Source organism: Nylanderia fulva, unplaced genomic scaffold (assembly GCF_048542155.1).
Source record: "Nylanderia fulva isolate GAGA-0341 unplaced genomic scaffold, ASM4854215v1 Scaffold11, whole genome shotgun sequence".
In the NCBI taxonomy this organism is placed as follows: Eukaryota; Metazoa; Arthropoda; class Insecta; order Hymenoptera; family Formicidae; genus Nylanderia; species Nylanderia fulva.
In genome coordinates this window covers 3,428,056-3,438,117 of record NW_028189302.1, presented here as the reverse complement: position 1 = coordinate 3,438,117, position 10,062 = coordinate 3,428,056, and positions in this window count along the sequence as shown.

The window sequence follows — 10,062 nt, the reverse complement described above, 5'->3', positions numbered from 1 at the left end:
CTTTCACGATATACGTGCGAGGAGTTCGCTATCTCTCTCGCGTTTCGTATTTTTGACCGCAATTAGTGCCCCGTTGCAAAGAAAAGGTATGTGTGATCTATCGTTTTCTTTTTTCTTCTTATTTTTTTACGTATCCCGGATCCTCATAAAGTAGCTTGAACGTTTAGCGTCGAGAAGCGAAGTCTTTGTGACGGCTTTCGTTCCCGCGAGACTCTGAAAGATTGACGTTGAATCAGTCAATAAGAGATAAGTACAGACGTAAGAGCAGCGATAAAAGACGTCACAAAAAAATTTGCGATAGGCTCAACAAGTGTATAAGGGTCAAGAATGTTATAATCTTTATTTATCTCTAATGTCCGATCTGATTTGTTAATTTCGTTAAGAGCTTGCACAATATTCAACTCTACAAAGTGAATTAAATCCATAATTTATAAAGTTTACTTACTTGAGATACACACGATTTCGTATCTCTAAAGTGAATCTTATAAATTACAGACTTGATTCATTTCTGCCTCGCATTTCTCGTAATATAAGCTTGATCGATCGATATCCACGTATCGTGGCCTTCTGATGATCATCGGTGTCGGTTCCCGATCACGTTACGTCAGAATTCTGATTCGTCGATACTGCAAATCCAATACAGATCCGATCAATGAATCTAATGATCTCGAAATGTTAGCATACCTGGACGATTTCAAAAAATGTACATATCACAAACGTACGATTTCTTTCCATTTTAATATTTTATCGACAACATCGTTACATGTCGTGTCTCTGTCGCGGATGTATAATCGCGTCAATTTTCATTGAAGTAGGAAACCACTTAGTCTTCAAACGTCGATTCGCCCCCGAGCGATGATTGTACTTCGCTTGTCCTTCGAAGACGAGATACGGCATCTCGTCGAGGACACGTTGGTCTTTAAATCTTGCCATGTTGCCGCTCGTCAACCCAGCCAGCGTAAGTTTCTTCGTCGTCAGAAGCAACGATTATATAGCAGTAAATATCCTAACGACTTTTCTGTCCCTCTACGTCCTGACGCACCAGGTTCAGGATACGAGCAAAGGCTAACCACGAAGTAATTATATAATTGCCGAAGAATTACTTACTAAAGAGTCGTCCCAGGGACCGTCATTCAGTGACATTCCCAGTCGTTTTTACGAAGATCTGAGCGCGGCAAAAGTCGTCCTTAGTCTCCTTCCCTTCGTTCTTCCCATCTTCTTCTGCCTTCAACCTCTCTCGCGTGATATTTCGACGTTGAATTCGCGCGTTGCAGCTGCGTTCTGCCATAGATTGCAACTAAATCGGCGTTCCCTCGAGTTTACGCCGGCACTTTTCTAATTTCGAACGGCGGTCGCAAGCAAAGCGCGAGAGCGTGAGAATGTCCGAGAATATGCAAAACATGTTCTTTTTCGCGAGTGAAAACGAAACTTGTTTCCACGACGCAGTTCGTCGCGCGAAATCCCTCTCGGGTGGAGATTCCGTTTTCCTTTTCCGTACAAGGTTGATTATTCGAATCGCGGCGCCGCGCAATTTGCGGCCTGAAAACTACGCATAATGCATTTCTCCGATCTCCCCCAGCTACATATCCTTCCCGCGTTTTTGCACACCTTCCTTCGGTTTCAATCCAAGTATAGATATACATCAAGCGCGGACCGCTGTCTATCTTTCCAGATCTGTTCCGAGGCGATTGATTATGTTGTTACTCTGGGTTTGTTTCATTGGCAGATACAAGGGAAGGAAGGAGAATACGAGGAAAAATATATCGACGCAGAAATATGTCTGTATTATTACATTATACAAGTTTATTTATATGTATTTTTCGTTATTTATCGTAAAATATTTTTGTATTACTAAATATAAACTAAACTTAATGTAATAATTCAGATACATCTCCGTGCATCGACAAATTTTGTTCTTATTCTTCTTCGTCTTCGATAGTGTGTTATTATCAAGTTTGCTGTGTGGTTTTATAACATAACTGATTATAATTTTTTCTCGTTCTTTACCCCCTTGTTAAATATCTCCGGTCTATATGAATTATATTTCTCTCTCTCTCTCTCTTCGCTATATAACTCATTCATTTTACACGACGTCGATGTCTATCCGGTTCATCGCGCAAATTGAAAAAGAAGAAGAGGAAATGCGATGTTCGATTTGCACGTAAGCGGATTTAATCGTTTCTCCGCTATGCACGCGTTTAAGGCTCACGAACGAGGACTCGCTGTCCCAAGCGAAGTTGCCACTTCTCGAAGTATCGCGTTAATCTCCATATCGCGTGCCGGAGTGTGCTTCCTTCTTGTACGCAAGAATACTATCATCTTGCGAGGGTGCGCACGAGACATCGATTTGATACGCGGAAGTACGGCGTGCCGTCACGATCGCGCCTCGTCCTCTTCTGAAGAGAATCGGATTTCGTACAAACAGATGAAGCAAATATCCGCAAGAGCGTTATCGATCGCAATGTTCACCCCTTTACACGGTGAACAATTTTGTCATAATATTTTAATATCATCTTTAAACAGATTTATTGAATCGAGAATTTTTAATATTATTTTTATCATATCGTTATATGTATTATTATTATATATTCACATATATTATTTAGTATTTGTTACTTAAGTTATATGCAACTCGAAGAGAAATGATTCGTATTATTTTTTCTTTTTGTGAGAGTAAATAGAAGTTATAGCTTCTTTTTTTCCAAGTGGGTACTTTACATACTTAGGCGGCCGATAAGATCGAGTTTCTCTTTAAAGGACGCGCCGCAATTTTACCGTCACACCCGTTGCAGCGCGGCTGATGCATTAGCACGATTATGGAACTCCAATTTGTTGCCGTTGCCGGATAGCGGCACGTTATCGATACCGACGATCGTGTGGTTTTGCCCGCTTTGCACGAAACTAAGACGCAGTTACGCTACTGAGATTATGATTATTGTCGTGCACGATTTGTCATTCTGTCGCGAATGTCGAGATTTCTTCCTCTACCTAGTCGCCACTATCAGATATTGCGATAAACTCATCACTGTTTTAAATATATGAAAGGGAATAAAAATAGTTCAAAAAAATTGTTCAGGTAATAAAAGTTTAAATTTTTGAACGCTGATTTTTTAACTATTAACTATAAATACGTGCTATTTAACTTTCGGATTAACAAGATTACAGTTGTTGTATTTTTAACACCACATTTTCAAAATATTATCAAGTTTTCACATTATTATTTTATATTATTTCTTGATATTATATATTTGTCAATGTTAATAATTTTAATTATAATATGCGCGCGAAATATATTTTATTCAGTAGTTAAATAATAAAAATTCTGAATTCTGTATGCGAGGGGCATGCAGTTATTATAAATTGATTTATTTTTTTTTCTTTGTAAAAAATTATTCTCAAAGAAATGGATACGCAAACATATTTTTTTCTCTTTCACTGTAAATTCGCAATTGCTGAATATTGTTATTTCGTTGAAAAAAATCCAAACGAATAATAATAACATTGTAAAATCGAGTCGATTAATGCGTTTAGATGCGACGTGATATTATAAGCACTCCGATATTTTAATCGCGCCTAAGATGGCACCGCAGACACCGTAAAGCTGTTCCTTGAGTGTCCCGATTAAAATTTTTTAATAACAATATTGTGTCAGAGAACGGTGACGCAACTTTACTTCAGGCGCGACTTAACTCCGCGCGAGGAGCCTAACGACCATTAATCGTAACAGTAATCCGCGCGCGTCTTTATCGTTATTACGGGATCGTTAACGCGCCGCGGGCATGTATATATACGCACGCACGCACACGTGTGTTTGCGTCATTACGCGGCCGTCCGACCCGTTAACGCGAGAATGATGTAATTAATGCTAGTCAGCGACGCTATAATCGCGCGCGCGAGGCGCGTCTTCCGCTTTTTACGCGCTCGCGACTCGTCACGGACATGCGGTTTTTTTTATTATCGGACTTGGTCTTGTGCGTGCATACAAATATGTGCGTGCTATGCCTACGTGTAAAAACCGATTGGACAACCGTGGTTGCGCGATATGATGGACTTCGTGAGAAAAGTGCACATATTTCGGAAGCAAACCATATATATAGCAATAAAGAGAAAAATGTTTTGAATTTTTACACCCGTGTATAAATATACTTTTCAGTCAATTTATATTGTATTAAAAATTATACACATTGAATAATCATTTATATTTTCTTCAATATATATTTTTAATATATATTTTTAAAATATTTATTAAGTTTTTACATATCTAGGACGCAAGTGCGCGTTACGCGTGCTCGCGATTTTATTTAAAAAGAATAATATTTTTAAAATAATTTAAAGTATGTTTAAATTCGATTAATGTTTTTTTATGGAAATCGGCTAAATAAAGTTAAAATAATATATTTTAAATAATTGTTACAATATTTTAAACTCGATTAATATTTTTGACAGTTATCAGCTGATTTCTGTCAAAAAATATTAATCGATTTCAAAGAACTATATAACATATTATTTAAACCATATTATTATTTTAATTTAAAACACATTATTATTTTAAAATTGAATTAGTAAATTAATTTAATCAGCTAACTTCTGTTATAAAATATTAATAAAGTGTTAGTTTGATTGAAAGGAAAAAAATAAATACATGGATTATAATCACGGTAGGAAAAAAATAATATTAGAAAATGATTATAACTGAGAATATTTTAACAATACATTTACAAATATTTTTACGAATAAGCTTTCGTTCCCATTCTTCGGTGGAGAATCAATAGATCAACTCGGCATATTCCCACATATGAATAGCGCTTCGTGACCAGCCGATTCTCTTCACGCGGCGCAAATCTTTGTCGCAGAGACAGACACGAGAGAAAGCCCCATCTCTTTGGACAACAAACGTTCCTCGCCTGCTGTAAAGGAGCTCGTGGCTTTGCGTGTCACCGCGCGGCGACACCGCAAAGAAACTCCTCTTCTCTCAGGAATCGCGTCGCGAGACGATCGGAGAACGCGGAGAGAGAACTTGTCGCGCTCGGCGACAAACAATCCAGATACCAGATGGTAGCCTCGGTGGTTGCATCGCGTGCAGTGTCACTCCAACTGACGCATCACGAGGGAGGTCGCGCCAAGGGAAAAGCGGTTGCGGTCATCGTGTCTGGGAATCGATTCCGGCGAGATTCTGTTAAACCTCGCACCGCATACAGTCTTGATCAATATCAGTCCGAGCCTACACCGTCTAATTATCTCGATTCTAAAAATGTCTAATAAAGGTGAATCTAATTGTAAACATAATTAAAGCATACGCAGGGGCCAAGAAAATTTTTAACTTTGCGGCTTAACAAAGTTTTAGGAATAAAGAAAAATAATATATAACGCGGTTAATAAAATTTCCGCTTAAAAAGAAAACGACTACAAATTGCTCAATTAATGCGCCTGCAAGTTTTTGGCTCATTAATTCAGTTACACCCCATATTCGATCGCATCGAAGATGGCATTTACGAAGGAATCTCGATAATCTTACAGAATTGCATTTGCATTCTGGTCAATGTTACTTTATCTAGATTGCAGGTACTCGAGATGATTATCTTGTTCACGAAGGTGTGACTGGCATCAAGACACTCGAGTACACGTCACCGCGATAAGATCGTTCGTGGTGTGACGCTTGATTGGCTATTAAGATCGGCGACATCAGATTTTGATATCGTCAACCGAGGTGCGAACATGTGACCGATGCGCGATAAAGATCAACAATTTCGTCGATCAATTTTGAGATCGATTCTTCCTTAATTCTTACCAACATGCAGGACGATAAATAAATTCGCGATTGTAAAATAGAACGTATTTTTATAATATTTTATTTCTTTTATATATTTGTCAGAATCTCTAATTAATATTTACCATAATAAAAATATTAATATCTACCACAATGAGATATTAAATATATTCGATTAATTTTACTTCTCTCTGGAGTGGAATCTCTTTTGGAGTAAAATTTACTACGTACATGTTAATATTTTTTATTGTGGCGAATATTACTCGAAGAAACTTTTATAAAATTCTTCCAATACCATATATTGTCGTACGATTACCATGATTTTCAGGGTAAATTCTAAGAGAAAATTCTCTCCGTGCACGATCGATGAGAGACGTCGAGATAGTTTTCCCTCTCTCGTTTTCCATCTCCGCGTTCGTGAATTCGCTTGTTTAGCGGCGTAATTCCTCCTCGTTCGGTTCGGATCGGCCTAGGACACGACATGTGCGGGACGCCGAAATTGCCGTGGCGCGATCTTTATCGGCGAGTCGGTCGAGAGCGAGAGATACGAGGGACCGATATTCACGGTTCGGCATGGAAGCTCGCCCGTGGCGTCTGATTAAACGGCCGAGTGGCCATAGCTCTAACGTGTGTTTAGACCACGCCGCCGGTATATATATATATAGACATATATATGTATACGGTACCTGTCCGTACCACGAGCGATTAGTTCGTATCGCTCTTCGATTAAGGAACGAGCGGGCACATCCGATATACCTTATGCGCGTTTCTCGATCAAAGCACGCGTGCCCGATGTTCGCCGATTTGCTGCTGGATGCTAGAAATTCATCGCGACTCCTCGTCGTCGCGCAGGTGTCTAGGCTGAATTCGGCGGAAAAAACTGCCTAAAAGTACCTATTCGTGCTTCCTGAGACCGTATATATAGTCGCTTAATGATATGTCGGATGACTAAGAGGACTAATTTCACGGAGATTGGCCAATCGTTGCGTATATTTTCAGTATGATTATAGGGAATATTGGCGTGACAATAATTGAGGCGTACGCGATCGAATAGCTGGGTTCTATCATCTGCGTATCAGACGGGTTTTTAGAGGAAACGGAGGAAGTTGGGAGAATTGCGAATCTGCAAGTATAAAGTGGGAAGGATGTCAAAAATTAAGCTAGAGGAAGCTCGGCACATTCACGCGATATAATTTATTTGTTTGTGTCTGTAGATTAAATGAAGACGTGGAAACAAAATTTGATTTATCAAATATTTAATTAACCTGTAAGATTGCATTAGGAAGAATAAAAACTTAAAGTATAGAGGAAGGAAAAGAATTACAAATATACAAACTGCATTAAATGTAATTATTTTTCAGTTAATGTGTTTCTCACGCAACCAAGTAAAAGTTCAACAGTTGATATGTATTGTATTTATATATTATATGTATACATACAATACTTTTCTATATCAGTCATTAGATATAGTCAGTAGTCAGTCATTAAATCTTTATTTGGTCGCGTGAGAGAGAGAAACGCATTAACTGAAAAATAATTACATTTAATTCAGTTTGTATATATACTTGTGATTATTTTCCTTCTATGCAGTTTTTTATTCACATATGATATGTGTATTAAATTATCAGAATCTCTTAAAAGAATATAGGATCATTAACAATTTTGTTAAAAATCAAATGCGATTGAACCTGTTTTATAAAACAGATTTCATTTTTTACACCTCTCTTATTTTTTCGTATGCAATATACAATAATTGTATGAATATTAAAATCTATTAAAAAGAAAAAAAACTATAAAAAGAATAATGAGAGATGGTGACAAGATGCAGACAAGGATTTTTTAGCATATGTATTAATGTGCATTAATTATATAATCCGCGCAAATCATCGTTCGCTAATAATCATAATTATTTTATTTTCACAGTTTAATTAAAAAATCGTAATTCGGGAGATGTATTGTCACGATTTATCAATGGCATACCGAGTCTATTGACCTAAATAATTCACGTGGAGTTGACCTAAATAATCCGCGCGGAGTCAACGAGCAATGACCAATAATCCACAGTCATTCGAGTTTCAATCCAACAGAAAAATCGAAACTTATTCTGTCGCAAAACGTCTCGTTTCATTGGCCAAACGTCGTGTCTTATTGGCCTACCAGATTTTCTTCTAGCATCCTTTTTCGTTCCTTGTCGCGTCTCTTTCTTTTTCATTCGAGTCCACGCGGACTCGAGCTCGAGCAACTTTTTCTTTGTCTCTCTCGCGCTTTTTCTTATCTCTTAGTCCTTATAAGGAGTGCTCGACGAGCGAGCACCGGCTCGGTCTCGGTTTTTTGGTAGGTAAACAAAAACTGAAACTAGGGTACGCCGACACTTTTTTCAAAGGTTTAGATGCCGCACATCGCACTTCGAAGTGTGAAACTGTATGTCGAGCTGTCATCGAGTTTTCTATTGCGAAAATTTATGTCTTAATTCAGTTGCTCCTACAAATTTCTTTCATACATGCGGTTACTCACACACGCGAATATATCGTCGGTGTATTTTCGAGCATTGGCGTTTGTCTTTTCTATTTGCATTCTTTTCTTATGCTCTGCATTCTTTTCAAGTTGTCTTTAACTTTTAAAGAGACACTTAAAGAAGCACTGTTCGATCAAATTCGATGCGCAGAAAAGATGCCGATACTTTTTTTCGACTACAGTAAGTCGTCATTTAAATGTCGCACATCACTAATTAAGTTGTCATGTTTGTCGTCGAATTTTTTATCGTATATATATGAGTTATTTAGTCACGCATATTTTAATAGATAAACATGAATATTAAAATTGCTATTTTGACAGAAAATATACAGATGACAAAGAGCAGGCAGAGGTTTTTTGCATATGTAATTAATCCGCATGAGAACATCGCGCTTAATAACTATGCAACACTGAGCTATCTTTTACTAATGTGTGTGCGTATATATATATATATATATATATATATATATATACTTTGCCTAAATAAATAAGCAAGTAAATTGAGATCTAATATGAATAAAATACTTTGCTAGAGCTGTTACTTAATCAGCTGTATTAAAATTTATCACGCCGTGTTGCTCAACTGATTTCCATATTTCTCCATTACAAATTTTACATAGAAAGCAAATTTAGAGTTGATTTTTTCTTGAGGAAAATTCTGCAGAAACCGAAGCAAAAAATAAATCTTGTAATGTGTTTAATATTTTCTTTATACTATATCATGTAAATTAGAAAATGGATAAATTTTAAAATCATCCGAGGTGATTCTTGTTACATTAAACATTCATTCGATTTGTGAGAAGTTTACAATAAACGTTGTAATTTTATTACAATCTATATTATTGAGTTGATTATAAACTTATTTTTATTACTTTTTACTATAATATATTAGAAAAATTGATTTAATAATTAAATTTAATATTAAATTTTGATATTAACATAAATTTAATATCAAAGAGAAAGAAATATATATTTTTTACACAAGTGTTAAATATCACAGAGTCTAACTGTGGACTGTAATTAATTATTATTCGATTCCAATAGATTTATACTTTGACAATAAAAATTTGAGTTATAATAAATATTACATGGAAAGAATTTTTTCTTAGAATTTACTCTGAAAATCATGATAATCTTGGGACAATATGGTATTGGAAGAATTTCGTAAGAGTTGTTCTGATTAATATTTATCACAATAAAAAATATTAATATATACATAATAAAATTAATCGAACATATTTTATACTTTATATATATATATTAATATTTTTTATTATAATAATAATTCTTAAAAAATGATAATAATTCTTAAAAAATTCTTCCAATACCACATTGTCCCATATGATTCCCATGATTTTGAGGGAAACTTCTAAAAGAAAATTCTCTCTGTGTATTAACTATATAGACTTCTATCTATCTGTATTCCGCGGATTTCGCTGTCAAGAGCGTGATCAGCTGGCCCAAACGACCACGCGAGAGCAATGGTGAAGCCCCCGCGGTGGATGCAATGGACCAGGGATATACGGTATGGACGGTAATGGACGGGGATACGCGGGGGAATCGATGGGCGAGTCGACGTTAACCGAGAAGAGACCGCCTTCTCTCTCTATCGTTTTGTTCTTTTTTGCCTTCCTTCTCCCTGTCTCCTCTGGCCTCTCCCTTTCCCCCCTCGTGACGAGTTTCCTGTGAGAGAGCGTGGACCTACCTCCACCTTCCCACCCTCGTTCTCCCACGCGCTGCACCTGTCGTGCGCACGAGAGAGCATCCGGAGAGGTGGTAGA